General features: G+C 34.9%; 1 protein-coding gene across 1 annotated transcript in view; it reads left to right on the plus strand.

Annotated features, from left to right (window-relative positions):
* LOC129231232 (homeobox protein Hox-C4-like) overlaps positions 1-16,409 on the plus strand; it is a 160,803-nt gene that overhangs the window by 95,082 nt on the left and 49,312 nt on the right. Inside the window, exon 4 of the transcript XR_008581228.1 lies at positions 7,978-8,038. The gene's annotated coding sequence lies outside the window, so the exon portion shown is untranslated. The remainder of the gene's footprint in view (positions 1-7,977; positions 8,039-16,409) is intronic.

Below are 16,409 nucleotides of genomic sequence, written 5' to 3' on the forward strand. Positions count from 1 at the left end.
AGATAAATTGAAATTCGAAATGACAATAGAAGGTGATCAAAAAAACCTGGTTTGGCAAAATGGCTTGAAGCCTTGAGTTCTGGGGATAAATCCTCCTGAAAAGCTTTCTCTGAGAACTCTCCTGTTGCCCATTAAAATATAAAAAAAAATATTAAACAATTTTGTAAGATATTTTAATATTTTTGAAAATAAATACGACCCACATGCAAAGTTTTGAAAAAGATAAATTGAATTTTGAAATGACGAAATGACAATAGAGGATGATCAAAACATACAATCAAAGATATTTGTTGTCTGGAAACTATTTATAACTTTCACACTGTGAGCGAGTCAAATAACTTATGCGATTGTCCATGCTTCAGTAGGAAGTTAAATCCTTGATTTATGCGCGTCGTCTCGGATTTTATCTGTTCATGTTCGTTTGTCTGCAGAAACGTCTGTGTTGGAAAGATACCCCATTCTGTTCACGTATGATGATGGTAATCACAGCTAATTATCACTTTTCGCCATGCAAATGCATCTCAACACGCGAGCTGAAAAATTAGCTCATTTGGTAGGCATATATTCTAAAAACGGAAACCTACAATTTTCTTCACATGCTGGACAACTTTTTAACTGATTAAAATTGTCTTTGCAATTCGGAGAACCAGTTTAACTTCTGATTGCGAAAAACAAGCTCCCAGTTAGATGTATACGAATTCTTAAATATCTGAGATTATAAAAAAAGAAAGAGAGAAAGAATGATAAACTATTATTTTTGTCCATTTTGGCATGGCATCAGTATTTAATTGCAGATAATAAATACTTCGTAGAAATATTAATCTTCAAAGAGGATTTTCATCTCAATCTCTTTTTCTTTTTCAATCGTATTATGGATAAATATTAAAATCCCAATCTGGAAGTTCTTCCATAATTTGTATACGAATAATGTATAAATTGTAACTCATACTTCTTAACCGCTCTCTAAATGTGAAAATAGTATGCAAAAAGATAAAGAAAAAAAAAAGAGAGAAAGATATATATGATCGCAGTAAATTACGAAATAAAAATATCGTTTACTAAAATACTATTTGTTTTTTTTCGGTAAAGAATTTGACTTAGGAAAGGTGTTTCACTTCTCTAATGTGTCTCTAAAATCAAATAACAGGATTTTTAGCATAAATTTATCTCAGCTTTTGGGTTACAATTTTCAAAATTCGCCATTTTTATCAGTTAGTATATAATGAACTTTTACTTTCAGCCGACAGATTAAATTTTTGATGCTAAATGCAGTAGATAATTGCCTCTTATTTAATGGAGGATACAAGAATATGGTTTTGTTTTGAGTTGAAATTTTATTTAATACAATTTTTATTTTTGCTTCTTATTTATTTATCCTTTTTTTTTTAAATGCTGAAAATAAAACAATGAAAATGTATTGTATTATCGACACACGACAAGCCTGCATTTAACGTAGTTCCAGATAAAAGGGTTCCAGGTTTTGATCAAAATAAAAATTTGGTTTTATATTACTGTATTTAAAGAAAGAACAATAATGCATCTCATACTAAAACTTGCATTGATTTTTCATTTATTAACTAATTTATTTATTCATTTCTTTTTGGCTGCAAATTTGTACAAAAGTGAAAATTTTCCAATCCCCCCTTTTTTGCATGTGACAAAGTTAAAAATAAAATATTTTTGTCATAAAGTATTTCTTGTTTGATTCTTTAAAATATTGCTCATCAAATAGATGAACGAATAAATGAATAGTTGAAAATAATAAATGAATAATGAAAACATAAAAGAATAAATTATTTAAGCAATTAATACATGAGAAAAATAAATGAGTGAATAAAATAGTGAATGGCAAAAAAAAAAAATATATATATTCGAGTGAATGAATGTAAAGCTCTTAATAAATGAATACATACGCAAGCAATTTAACAGAAATGAATTATTTCACTTCGTCCCTCTTGCCCTTCACAAATTAATATTAAACATTGAATATCAAAACATGCCTAATATTAACCAAATAAGTACTGCACTGAACATCAGTAGAGTTCAATTAATATTTAAAATGCTAACAGCAAAAACTTTATTATTTTATAGTAACAAAAAAATTATTTTTGATAAACCACAAAGTATTACAATTTGTGTATGAAAATTTAAAAATGCCTTATATTATTATTTTTCATGATCTTTAGAGCTTATTTTTCGACTGAAATCAACTGTTTGTTTAAGAAATGAGTTAAAATATTGTCAGATAGAGCTTCAAACTAAAAATATTGTACCATCTCACTTTGCTCTATGTTCCCCTACATATACTGCCGTACTAATATTGGCATTATGTGTTCAAATCAAGGATTATGGGGGGGTTGACTAAGTCTCCTTCGTTCGTTTCTGGTACTGGGATATTATTTTCGTAAACAATGGTTATTTTTTCCTTTTTTTTTAAACTTTCAGATTTAATGTGGAAACATATGACCAGTTTATATTTGTATTGATAAAGTGATTATGCATTTACGCATTAAATTTTCAACAATTCCAAAAAGAAGTTTATTTTTAAAAAAATTAAGTACGTAAGAAAATAATTTAAAGCATTAAAAAACCCTTTTGAAGCAAAACATTAAGTTTTATAATATATTATATTAAGTAATCCAACATTGTACTTTTAACTTAAGTAATTTTAATGTAACTTTTGAACGATTTACGCGTAAAATATATTGTAAAATAGGAATTGTTTTCATTCAAAACGGGTTCATCACACACAATTCATTTTCAAGCTTTCAAATATGTTCCGTCCGCAACGCCTCTGACACATTAATAAAAGAAGCAGACTGCAACTCCAACTTATTGCCACGTAATAAGCATTTCTCTCTTGTTTGGCACGTTGGAACGAAAACCCATCTCGTCCGCAGCACCTTTCTTTCAATAAATGCTGTCAAAAGAGCTGCAATTTAATTTACTAATGTTTATCGCATTGTGACCTATTACCTATTACTCATGTAACAGCAAATAGTCCTTTTCCAGAGCACATTAGCTCACTGCTTCTCTCAATGGTCAATCTTTGGGGCGGGTCATTGAATTAAAAGCACCAAAAGCCTAACCCTGCCAATGAAACTCGAGCATTTTATGCAGCTCCAGAATGAATAATGCACCAAGTAACCCTTCCACGGCGATCCTTACTTAAATAAAGCCTGTCCACCATTTAAAGGAAACAAGTATCAGATTTTCCCAACTTGCTTAATCTACGTGGATAGCACGCGCTTTGCAACGGGTCAGGTGCTGTTCCACCGAACAGAGTTGAATCCCAAGTAGAGCCATCCTCCAGCCCCTGGTACGGTATTAGAGGGCATTACTAATTCACACAGACACATGTAATGAGCGAGCATCGCTGATGAGCTCAGACCTAAATTAGATCAGGTAGAAGGGCTAGATTCCCTAGACACACGTAGGGGAAGCTAGACACTTTGAAAAAGCGCGAATTTAAATGAAAGAGACGGTCCGTGGCTGAAGCGGAGAAGGTTTGGGGAATGGATAGAAATTTACATCAACGCTTCCGGAGAATCCCAAACGCAAAACTGAAATATTCCCAAAGATTAAGACTCGAAACTTTGCCGACTTCGTTAACAAATACTTGGTTGACTAATTGGAGAAGGTATGGATTGCTCAAAATATTTTCAACGAAATTGAGAAGAAATCTTTTGCGAAAATTCTACTTGATGAAATGTTATTATTTACTCTGATTATGAAAGTTGTAACAACAATCTTTTATCAACTCTTATCTTTTTGGACATCTCTTAGTAATGCAGAAGGAAGATGCATGTTCCAGCTAATCTTAATATTCTTCAGGTATTTCGCTCACGAATAAGAACTCAATTGCGTACGACTCAACTGATAATGTTTTGTAAATAAAATATTTTCCTAAACAACGCCCTTGGAGACAGGACCATGTCCACCAGACGTGGATCCAGAGCGGAGGGGTCGTGAAGGGCACGACCCCCCTCCCTCTAAAGCCACCGAATATTGCCTAAACCTGTATTTTTGAAACCTACATTTGAAAAAAAAATCGCCTCAGACTCCCTATTTGAGCACAAAATTACACTTTGACCCCTCTCTTTCCGATAATGACCCCCTCGAAAACCAGACGTTGAATCCGCCCCTGTCGTCCACTCAATAGTCAACCCCATAGATCAGCCTGAGAATATTCGGCTTTGCCGCCAAGAGAGCTGAATTTTTCACGATAAGAGTAGCAAACAAGTGTTTCCGGTTACTAGAGAAACACCATTTACAACAGCAGGAAAACAAACAAACAACAGCAATAATGACATTAATACTAATACACTGGATGAATACTAACAAGAAAATCAAAAAAAGAAACAACAAACATGGCAGAGAGATGCCACGCCACCACAGCAAGGAAAAAAATGTAAATTCAAATTCAAATTGAATGAACGGTTTACATAACAATAATAATAATAATAATTAGGACACAAAATATGGAAAAAATAATGGCGACAAAAAAGTGAAAAATAGAAATATGTATAGTAGATTAGGTGAACGAGAACAAATTACAAAAACGAAAGTCTAACTGTTGAAAATACAATATTGCTTTAAGGTTATAAACTGAATCGAAGCGATACATCAGAATATTTTCATCGCTCAAAATCAGGTTCCGACGAATTAATGCATTTTTCCTTCATTCTTAAAAGGGTTGAAGTGAATAGAGCATTTCCATCCCCAAAAATCTTGAGCAATGCTGGACTGATTTAATTGTTTTTTCGCAAGTTCTCAAAAACGAAAAAATAAAAGGCATTACCGAAAATTGTTATTATTGCCTACAATATACTTTTCCCAGTCATTTTTGAGTCCACGTGATCTATTAAAGATTAAAACTCCATAAGCATTCAGTAAAAGACTTTTTACTTAATGGTATCCAACGCAGGGGTAATTAGTTTGACTTGACCTATGACGATATTATAAAAAAAAAATGTGAGAAACGTTACACTTTTACAGAGCTTATGAGTCTTAGTCTGACAGTGTTCTTGTTTCTTTCCAGTTTTTAAACATTAAAATAAAAAATATTAAAAACATGCTTTTTTTAAACAATATCATTAAAATATTTTATATTGTTTTGTAGCCTCATCGCCCAACGATTACACAGCTCCAAAATTCATCTAATTGAAGCGGTATCACGAAATAAACGTTTCAAACTTCAAACCAACATCGGGCGAATTCTATCCAGAGAAAAAAAAGGGGGGAGGGGGGGAGAAAAGAGGAAAAAATCCTCCTCCTCTTGCCAAAATCCCTAGAACAAATTAACCGACACGAGTGGCCTAGGCTTCGCGACCGCCGAACCGTTCGAAATCTGCCCCTTTTACGTGAATGGGAAGCTACAAGCCGCAACGCGGGATTTATAAGGCTCCGTCACGAATAAGGCTTTTCACTTCCAAGTGCATTGATTTGAACCAGGCCCCGAGGGAAGGCTAAATTACTTTTAAAGACAAGTGAAGGATTGGGTTTTTTGCCTCACCTGACAGACAGTGGGGCCGTTTGCATGCTGTAATTAAAAGCTCTTTGTTCCTTTTCGAATTCACCAGAGAAAAAATTCCTTGAGGGAAAGGTGGTTTAATCAGGGTTTAGGGAAATAATTCTTCACGTTGATGAATTAAATCAGAGTTGGAACACCGGCAATGAATAATTAAATAAGTGATCGGTACAAACACAGATTCCACATGAAGAAAATTTATGGTTTGTTTTCCCCGTCAAAGTGATAGTCAGAATGGTAGGTCATTTAAATTTTCCCTCTATAGTGTGGTCGATATGCGAACATGGTTACCATTAAAAACTTTTTGTTCCTTTTCGAATTCACCGGAGAAAAAATTCCTTGAGGGAAAGGTGGTTTAATCAGGGTTAAGGGAAATAATTCTTCACGTTGGTGAATTAAATCAGAGTTGGAGCACCGGCAATGAATAGTTAAATAAGTGATCGGTACAAATACAGATTCCACTTGAAGAAAATTGAGGCTGTGAGAAGCAAAGAGACGTAAGTGGCAAAATCAAAAATTTGGAGATAATAAGTACAAATAGTAGGGGAACCTCTCCTCTGTCTTGGGGCAAGAGACAGTACTAGTAGCCCTTGTTGGTGCTGCAGTACAGCATGATTTAGAAAAAAAAAGTTCAATGAAAGCCAACCTATGACGTTATCTTTAAATGCGTTTTACTCAAATCTTGAAAATGTCCACTTACATCCCTTTGCTTCTCACTGCCTCAATTCATGGTTTGTTTTCCCCGTCAAAGTGATAGTCAAAATGGTAGGTCATTTAAAATTTCCCTCTATAGTGTGGTCAATATGCGAACATGGTTACAATTAAAAACTCTTTGTTCCTTTTCGAACTCACCGGAGAAAAAAAATCCTGAGGTGGTTTAATCAGGGTTTAGGGAAATATTTCCTCACTTATGATGTATGAAATCATTGCTGGAATATCGGATATGAAAAATCAAAGAAGCGACCGTAAAAATAGAGATTCTACATGAAGAAAATTCATAATTTGTTTTTCCCGTCACAGTGATAGTCAGTATGGCAGGTTGTTTGGGATAAGCAACTTTGCCTACAATGATGTGGCCAATATGCTAACTTTAAGTTATTATAAAAGCACATAATATGCTTTATGCCAGTGGCGCACACAGAAATTTTACTAGGGGAAGGGCCAAGGTCGAAAGCCTCATTCTCATATCATTACCCAAAAAGTTGTCAAACATATTGACTTGATTTTATCGATTTCCGAGAACGAAAAACAGTAAAAAATAAACTGTTGAATAAATAATTAGCATTATTTAATGAAATATACTAGAATGAATAATCAGATAGCAAAATAATTTAAGCATTTACTTTTCTCATAACTAAAAAATGGACTCAAGTTCATAAAATCTCATTTTAATCTAATTACAAAACTAAAAACATGGTTATTACAGTGTATTAATTTATAATCACCATTCTGCTTCTTATAGGAAATTCTTTATAGGAAAGTGCTCAATATTTAAAAAATATCTTTTAACATGAGGATTTTGTTTTTTCAACTTATTAGAACGGAAATAATTTTTACCTTTGTTTGAAATTATTCTAAGTACGAAATACGTAGAATCGTAATCAATCGATGGGAAAAAGCAGGGGACCTTTGGGCACCTTTGGGAGGGGTCCGGACCCCCTGGACCCCTCTCTTGTGTGCGCCACTGCTTTATGCTAATACACTTAAATGTTTTGTTCAAATGTTGCACCTTAGAGCAGCCCGACATTTAGGGAGCGGTAGAGGTCAGAGTGATCACCTCCCTGACTTTGAAAAATTAATAATTGTACGTATAATTAGGTTTGGATTTTTGTTAATCCTCCCCCCCCCCCAATAAATTTTGCATTGAGAATGCACTCCCCCCCTCCTTCCTGGAAGAACTTGAAATGACGGGTCTGCCTTAGAGCAGACATCTAATAGCACAAGCTTACTACTCAAATGCCAACAGGAAACATGGTTTTCACTGATTGTCACGAGACATTTCGTCATGCCGTCAAATTTCAATGAAGAAGAATTGTTGTGTTTGTTTATTTTGGGAGGTATGGTAGAAATGGGTAACTCAAGTTAACACAGTTAAACCAGTAATGAACAATTAATTATTGCTCAAACATAAATGTCAAACCCTGTCATGTGACAATGAAAAAAGTGGCAAATTTCCGCAGAGTTTTTCTTTTTGTTCCGAAAAGGAATACTACTGGCCTACTTCCTATGTGCATAATGCGTTGATCTTTCGTTCTTTTTCCCCCAAGTTAAAGTCACTGTCAAACCTAGTGTATATTTCGATATTTTTTGTTTTTTGATGATGGTATTTCAACTTTATGGCAATTATTTAGCATCTAGTTGATTTGTTTTTATTTAATTTTCATAACAGTTCAATCATCTTGCAGATTAAATTTTCAAAGTTTCATTTATTTATTTATTTATTGCAGATTACTCCGAAGACAAATTACCAATTTTCCTGTACTCAGAACAGCGGACGGAACTATCAAGGTACGAAATTATCTTTAAATATTATATACACACAAGGTCTGTTAGAAAAGTATCCGATATGCCGTTTAGCCGAATCCCCACATGTCTCCCAACGGCGCTGCTATTGTTGGAAACATTCCGACAAGGCCTGTTTAAGAAAGCAGTGTATCTCGGCTGTCGTTAAAATGTCCTCTCCTTTTTGAAATCTCGAAATTTCAATTACCTCTTGAGTTCGGGGAACAGCGAGATGTCGACAGCAACCATATCAAGAGAGTAAGGAGCCTGTTTAACCAGAAGAGTGTTTTTTTTTTTTTTTTTGCAAAAAACGTCTGAATTAATTGCGAGAAATGTGTTCGAAAATTGTCACCCAAAACCGACTGCATCTTCCGTAAGGTTTCCACATGACTTTCGCCCAGTTTCTGGTAAAATTTGATGCAGCAGTGCTGCTTCAGTCGTTTCGTCGTAAAAATGTAAAATTCCGTCGGGAGAACTATACACCACATCAGTAAAACTCTTTTTCCCAGCAACTGACGCTATTCACAGATGAGAAAAAATTAACACGAGAGCACAGAGGTTCAAAGTTGGCTCATACAAACACGCTTGATTCATATCCGTTATGTTTTCATCACAAAATAAAATATAAGGGCGGATACATTTCTAACAACACTGTTATATCCGCACACACACACACACACACACACACACACACACACACGCACACACACACACATATATATATATATATATATATATATATATATATATATACACATATATATACATCATTTATTTTCTCATTTGTTCATCGTTTCAATTGTACATGATGTATAGCGCTTATATTTGTTTGCTATCATTTAGCTATCGTGTGTGCTACTTATTTTTATTTCTTTGGAATGGAAAGAAGAGTAAGAACGTTTTTAGAAAATTTTAGTGTGAAGGCACAGTGCACCCCCTTAAGGGACCACTTGGTTCCTTATGGCACCCCAATAGCACCCTTAAAAGTCCATTTGGTTCCGTATGACACCTTATGGCACTTTTAAGGTTTCCATTTGACTCTCTTCGGTAACCTTAAGGGTGCCATAAGTGACAAAATGGCACCCTAAAGGATATTCTTCTACTGCTACAAGGTTTCACCCTAAAAAGTGCAACCCGCAGTTTTAACAGTGTATAGATTAATTGAATTAGGTTCGTTTAAATAGTATTAGTGCAAAATACAAAATTTTCACTCGCAATTTTTTGTTTAAGAAGATTGGATTTTCTTTTCCCCCATTTGAAAGAAATTGGCTTTCATTGAATCAGTCGTTAGTTTCTGTTGAAAATTTATGATGGTGGAGGTCGGACAATCATTTAAGCTTCCATTCTGTAATCTGCTCTTCGAAGCTCTCTAATTTCACCGCAGGTGTAATAAGTGGAGTAGAAACTAATTTCGAGTTAAATGACTCTGGGTGAAAGCGCGAGTTGATTTAAACGAAGCATTCAATTTTCATCAGGTTTCAAATAGAATGTTTCTATGCTCACACGGAACCGAACCGTGTGATGTAAATGACACTGCTAATTTATTTCTACGGTTAAATAGGCGGCTTTTAACATTTAATTTAACAACCGAATAAGACTCGTTGTTAAATTAAATCGAGTATTAAATGTTTCATCAGGCGCAGTTGTCGTAGCAGTTAAGCAGAAATATTAGGCACATTAAGCAGAACCAATATGTCACTGCGGGCTGCATAAATGGCGTGTTTAGGCTGATTGATGCTTAGTCGTTGCTATTATGAGCCACCCCTAAAGCGCTATTTATGAAATGATGACTCGTTTTTAAGCACCTTTTATGAATGGCCTTGACGTTTTAGACTGAAAAGTAAGGACATGAGTGTTGATGATGAGTTCTGTCGGCAAGGGCACAGACGTATAGCTTTATTAAATTTCTCAGACATTAGCTAATTAGTATGTTATGTAAACAGAAATCCCTTTTTTGCGAGTACTGTTACAACGAAAACTAGGTTTTAATTAGCAATACCTACATTTTCGGATGAGTAGAAAGTATGTATTTTTATTGCAAATTAGGAACAACGGAGATTATTGAATTGATGTCATTATTGAGAAGTATATTTTGTCGCAAAGTTTACTTTCACGGCAGACGCTTCTTATATTTCGTAAACTGGTCGCTTGCAGATCCTTTTTAATGGTAATTAACAATTTCAGGAAATATTTACCTTTTTTTTTAACCTCAGAATCTGGCTACTTTTCGGTTAATTTGGTTATTTGGTCTAATTGGTTAAAATGAATTCATTTTCCAGTATACTATGCATCTGCTGTTACCAAACACTGCACAGTTTTATTGGTTATAGCGTGGCTTCAATAAGTTGAGCTATGACCTTGACAATATTTACCTCTTTTTGGGGAGTTTAGTGAAAGAAGACCTGGTATAAGCGAGGATTTGAGTTGGAATACTTTTTCAAAAATATTGCGAAAGTAACCAAACCCAATCGAGAGCCAATAAGTCCCTATTACCAGGGGTACCCACACCCCTAAAAACAAGGGCGCGCCTCCTAAAAATCACGAGGACCCCCCAATAGAGAGCCTCCCCCCAAAAGTGAAAAATACCCATCAAAACACCCCCCTATAAATTTGAATGGCACAGTCTGTGCCATGACCCCCCTCGGTGGGCACCCCTGCTATTCCCCCCCCCCCCAAAAAAAAAAAAGAAGTTAACATTGTCAAGGCCAGAGCTCTACTTATCAGAGCTACGCTAAACCGTTTGCTGGTTAACGGTTTGTGGAGTGATGTTGTCGATTACCAGATGGATGTAAACTTGAATTAATAACATTACTGCCAAACTGCGGGATAATTCGTAGCATGTGAAACTTGGCTGAAAAAATGGAGCGTTGGCTGGATTTGCCGTTTTCTTACAGATTTGAGTGAATAATGTGGTTCACAGTAGACATTAATAGGGATACTTGGCTTCTACAAATGTATCAGTAAATCCAAATTGGCTCTGGTACACTAGTCTCAACCATGTTCATATGCTACGAATGTTGCGTAACTTGACAGAACACATGTTAAGCGAAGACGTAATAATGAGAGTCCAGTGTATTTTAAATATTCTTCTCTTCATTTTAACCAGATGTCCCTTATTAAGAGTTAAGCCTTCCTTCAGTAAGACCATGTGCTTGGAAGGGTGCTTTTTGAAGTATGAATTATGAAGTAGATGAAATATAAGATAATAAGACTGGCTTTTTATATGTGTGGGGGGGGGGGGAGAGAAGGGACACCTGTTGGCCTTGGCCCGAGCTTGAAGGGTGCCCGAGATTTTTAAAATTTAGGGTGAAATATATGTAGGGACACAGGGGTAGGGGTGCAAGTCCAAAAATAGCCATTTTCAGGTCATTATTGTTATGTATGTAGAATCCTATTCCGCATTGAGTCATAACATCGTAACTATATAAAACAAAATAATTCGTAATTATTATCAGTGTTAAAAGAGTGCGAGTTCCAACCCACATGTATGAAACAGACAAACTTTTTAATCTCCTGAAAAGTAGTGATATTGCTGCTTACGTTAGTCTGGCTTTGAGGTACAGATTTAAGAGCTTATAAAATGAAAATTTGGTCATTTTAGTCTTTATACCTTTCAATAGAGAATAAAAAGCCCAGTAAGATGGTGCTTGATTCCCGATTTTGGAAGAAATAAACGTAGTACCTTTTGCCTCTCGAGTACAGAATTATGTAGTTGCTTTCAATTTGTGTTACTTAGATGCTATTTAAAAAAGCCATACTGCAAAAAATTCAATTACCCATGAAGAAAGGGCGCAGCAAAAATGCTCATCTTTTTGCCTTTTTATTAAGACAAGAGTGTTCATCTTGAGGGACAGATTTAAACCGAAGAAAGTTTTCAGCGGGCCAAATTGCGGAAAACCCTTGGGAGAAATCCACTGTCTTCGTCTAGAAATTAATCCTGAGTTCTTAAGCAAAAATAAATGAACAATTTTGGACAACGCCTTGAATAGGACCAAAATGGGTAGCGATTAGCTTACTTCTTAATACGAAAACGGATTTTTTTTTTCTCCCTCTCTCTCTCTGAGATTTAATGCTCTGTGTACTGTCTCGAAAATTTATTATCCTTTCTTATAAAAAACAAATGTGACACAAATGATGCCAAGTCGGTATATTTTTAAAAAATTATTTAATCATTTTTTCTGGACAGTAATGGGTCCAAAACCATTATGTTGTAAATATAATTTTCCGTGGCAATTTTTCTGACTTGTTTCAGGGTTCGGTTTCGGTCATTGTCGCGGAAGAAAGGGTCGATAAATAGATTTATAATATTGGATTCCGGAACGCTAAAAACTTTTTAATTTGGCGAGAATCTATTCCATGTTTAACAAACAAGCAACAAAACTGTGCTTCCGGAATTGGATTTGGTTGGTTACGAGACTTCTTAATGCATAACTGCGCCAAGCTAGAGCGGAGAAGGGGGGGGGGGGATTGGGGCTTGCACTTCCTGAAGATTTTCTCTGTCAGGATATTTAATTTCAATCTAAAGGCATTAGAAAATGCAAATGATTTTTCTTTATTTTTTTGGATTTAGTTTATTTATTATTAATGACTTCTACGCATATTGAACATAAAATTTTGTCAAAATGTGAAATAAAATGCTTATTTTTTAAGTTTCTCAAAAAAAAAAAAAAAAAAAAAACAAGGTTATTGTTTTTTAAAAACAATTAAACAAGTTGCATAAAAATCCCTGTAAGAATAATATCAAATACAAATACAAAAAGAAAAAATGCACTCGTTTCTGACGAATTCAAGTTTGCCTAATCAACGATTGCAGTCAGGTGTTGAAACAAGGATATTTCATTTGTTTGTAACTTTTTGTCCAATTGGAAAAAGATAGCAAAAAGATGAAAAAAGCACAATTTTTACTTTTAAAAAAGCATGCGATAATATGTATTCTATTTTGAACCAGAGACACAATTTTACTCCTCAACAACTTAGTTTTCATGAATTTCCTTCGTCACAAAATGACAAAGGATAATGTAACCCACTATCTGCTAATCATAAAGCAAATAAAACAATCGAATACTGAATATGGCATACTGAAGGCAATGGGCAATCGAAATTGCTCGAAAAAAGATGATTACCACACTGGAGAATAATGGCAGCAGTGTATATAATGAATATCTCGAGGTGGCGGCCTTGAGTTTTTTAAAGCGGCCTTAACAGTCATGTACAATTTTCACTAATATTTTCAGTTGCATAGATGTGTGTTTAAGATGTATAATTGTGATTATCAGGAGTGCCTACGTAGGGGGGTGGGTTCATGGTGCAGATTGCGCCATTGAAATGTTTAGGAGGGGGGGTAGGTGTTTTGAGGGGTATTTTTCTCATTTTTTTTGGGAGGAGGGACTTGCTTTTGAGGGTCTTCGCGATATTTAGGGGGGTTTATACTAACTCTTAGGAGAGTGGGCACCCCTGTGATTATGGTTTCATTGTTAGGCTTGTAAAGTAATATTTGCATTTTTTCACCTTCAGTAAATTGAAAAATATTCTGTGTGATAAATACGGAATAATACTCCTTGAGGTTTTGCTTGAGCCACCCTTTCATACAACTGATCACATTAAATAAATAGCAAAAACTCTCTCAAATATCCCCCTCTAAAATTTTCAATTACGTAGTCTGCAGCATAGGACCCCCCCCCCCCCCCCCGTGGGCTTTCTTGACATACGATAAGTCACTTACGATGCATTAGCTATTATCAGTTTAAGACAGTCAAGATCCCGGGCGACTAAAAATTGACTTGGCGACTTGTTATTTCAAATCACGTTACACTGAATTTTCCTATAAACGCTGAAAAATAATTTTCCTGACTCCAAAGATTTTCCAATTTTTGTAGGTTTTTGAGCTGTTATTATTAGTATTATTGTTATATTCGCTATCTCTTGATTAATTTTAAAAACAACGAACTTCATTGAAACTCATCCGGTAGCCAGGAGCGCTCCAAATTTAAATTTTTGGGAAGACGGAAATTCTCAACTTGCCGAATGGAACTCTAAACTATGCCGACTGATAAAATACGGGTATGAACAGTGTACAGTGTACACGTCTTACAAAAAAGGTATATTCGGGCATTAAAAAAATTTCAATCTTGCAATTATGTCTCCAAATTTACCAAATCGTCAAACAACATTTGCCGAATAAAGAAAACTTTTGGGAGGTCACAGTGACCTCTTGTAACCTCCCATACGGGTGCCTCTGCTGGTAGTCTTGACATTAGCTCGAACGAATTCGTCAAAAGTGACATTCACTTATGAATGCAGTTCACTACTATCGACAGTAGAGGGAGGTGTATTAATTCCGGCAATCAATATGCCTCATGCGTTGGTATTAAGCACCAACTTGGAGATATTTAATTCTACAAGATGTTCAAACAAGATTCACTTGAGTAAACATTTTCCACTTTGATTGAGAGCTATTTGCCCTAATATATCCAAAATGTTTATCGCGATTTTATTTTTCTCAAAATCGAGATTTAGAAATATTTCCTGTTAGGAGTTAAAATTACTTTCTCCTTAAGAAACGTACTATCTTCGATCATCAAAAATAAGAAATAGAAAGCAGAAATTATATTGTTTAGACAAGGTTTTGTAATTAATTCAGGAAAGCTAAAATGCATTTTGTTTAGATAAGTCTTTGAAATTCATTCAGGAAACAGAAATCTACCTTGTTCAGACACATTTTAAACCCCCAGCTGAACCTACCTCTTGATAAAGTTGGTTCTGTTAAAATGAACTCTGTTTCGTCACTGCACACGAAAATAAAAATAAAAGCCCAATTCTGAAAAAAAAATATTCGTAGTCCACATTTTTTTGGTGTTCTGATCAACCAAGATTTTGTACGTGGGTCGCTTTTGCTGTGAAATCTGCACCCCCCCCCTCCAAAAAAAAAAAAAAAAAACATCATTTGCAACCAATGCAGCAAACCGCCTGTTTGAAGTTCTCCATGCAGCAACGTAACCGTACCTCCAAATCATGTTCCAAATGGGATCTCGAAACTAGTGGAGCGGACTGCAAAGTTTTGTGAATTTATACTTTGCTAATTGCCCGAATTTCTAGGGCACGACAGGCAGCCAACGGCCGTCAGCATACACACACACTTTACCTTACAGTTTGCGTGGGTTAGAGAAAATCGATTGCGCATGCGCACTTTCCCCAAACTTCGACAGTAGAAAGAGGGATGGAGCCTCGGTGGGTGGGCTGTCAGCCTACCTTTAGGGTAAAGTGTCCATATTAAACCCCAATGGGATTAAACATCCAACTCTTCGTGGGAATTTAGAGATGTTCCCCTTGATGGCGAGTATTTACTACGAATCTTCAAAGATGCCCAAGATTAAGGCAAAATTGTATCATTTTCTTTATGTTTGTAGGATACATACTTTGATAGATTGTGCTTCACTTTAAATTACCGTAGGGTTTATTTTAATTCAAAATTACTTTCATTTGGAAGCCATAGTTTTAAACTATTCATTTTTACTATTTTTCTATTTAAACAAAAAAAAAAAAAAAAGTGCGTGAAAGGTTTGTCTCTAAAAATATCGCTAAAAGAAAAAATGAAACTCAAGAAGAAAAGGAAAAAAGAATTTGTCTCTGGCAATAAAGTTTTTGCATTCAAGGATTTCTGTCAGGTTTTGAAACAGTTTTTTCTTTACACGCTCCTCCCGCCCTCCTTTTCTAATTTCTATGATCTGTTCCGTATTTCTAAAAGACATAATTATTTAAAATTCAGTCCACCATTTCAAACTTTTAATTCATAATAAAAAATAACATAAATCGTAATATTTAAAAGTTGTACGTGAAGGAGTCACTAAAAATAAGCAATCTATAAAATAAGAAATGTACGCAATTGTAATATTAAATAAAATATACAAGTGAAGAATGTTATAGTAAGTAAAAAACAAATGCAAACAAAAATCCCTAATGAATATCCCGAATCATGATTTCATAAGAGGTTTTCTTCACCCAGAATTTGTGTAAAATCTGATGTAAATCACCCTTCGATTGGGCTACCTTCTCTGCAGCTTTGAGTATCTATAAAACGATGTTTTTTTCAAGCGAAATTGTTGTTTATTTTTCTTATTTTTTCCCTTCTTGAAATGAAATTTTACTCGATGATAAGTCTACACTTTAAAAAATGAAGTTCAATGTTTCACCAAGAAATCGATTAAATATAGCAAAATTTGGTTGCAACCAAGGGCGGACTGGGCCCCCCAAAACAGTGCCAACCTTGATTCCCAAAGGGCGCACAGGTTCGAGGACGGCGCAAAAAAAAAAAAAAAAAAAAAAAAAGAAAGAAAGAAAGAAAGAAAAAAGAAAAGGAAAAAAAGGGCGCAGGTTTGAA

Source organism: Uloborus diversus, chromosome 10 (assembly GCF_026930045.1).
Source record: "Uloborus diversus isolate 005 chromosome 10, Udiv.v.3.1, whole genome shotgun sequence".
NCBI lineage: Eukaryota > Metazoa > Arthropoda > Arachnida > Araneae > Uloboridae > Uloborus > Uloborus diversus.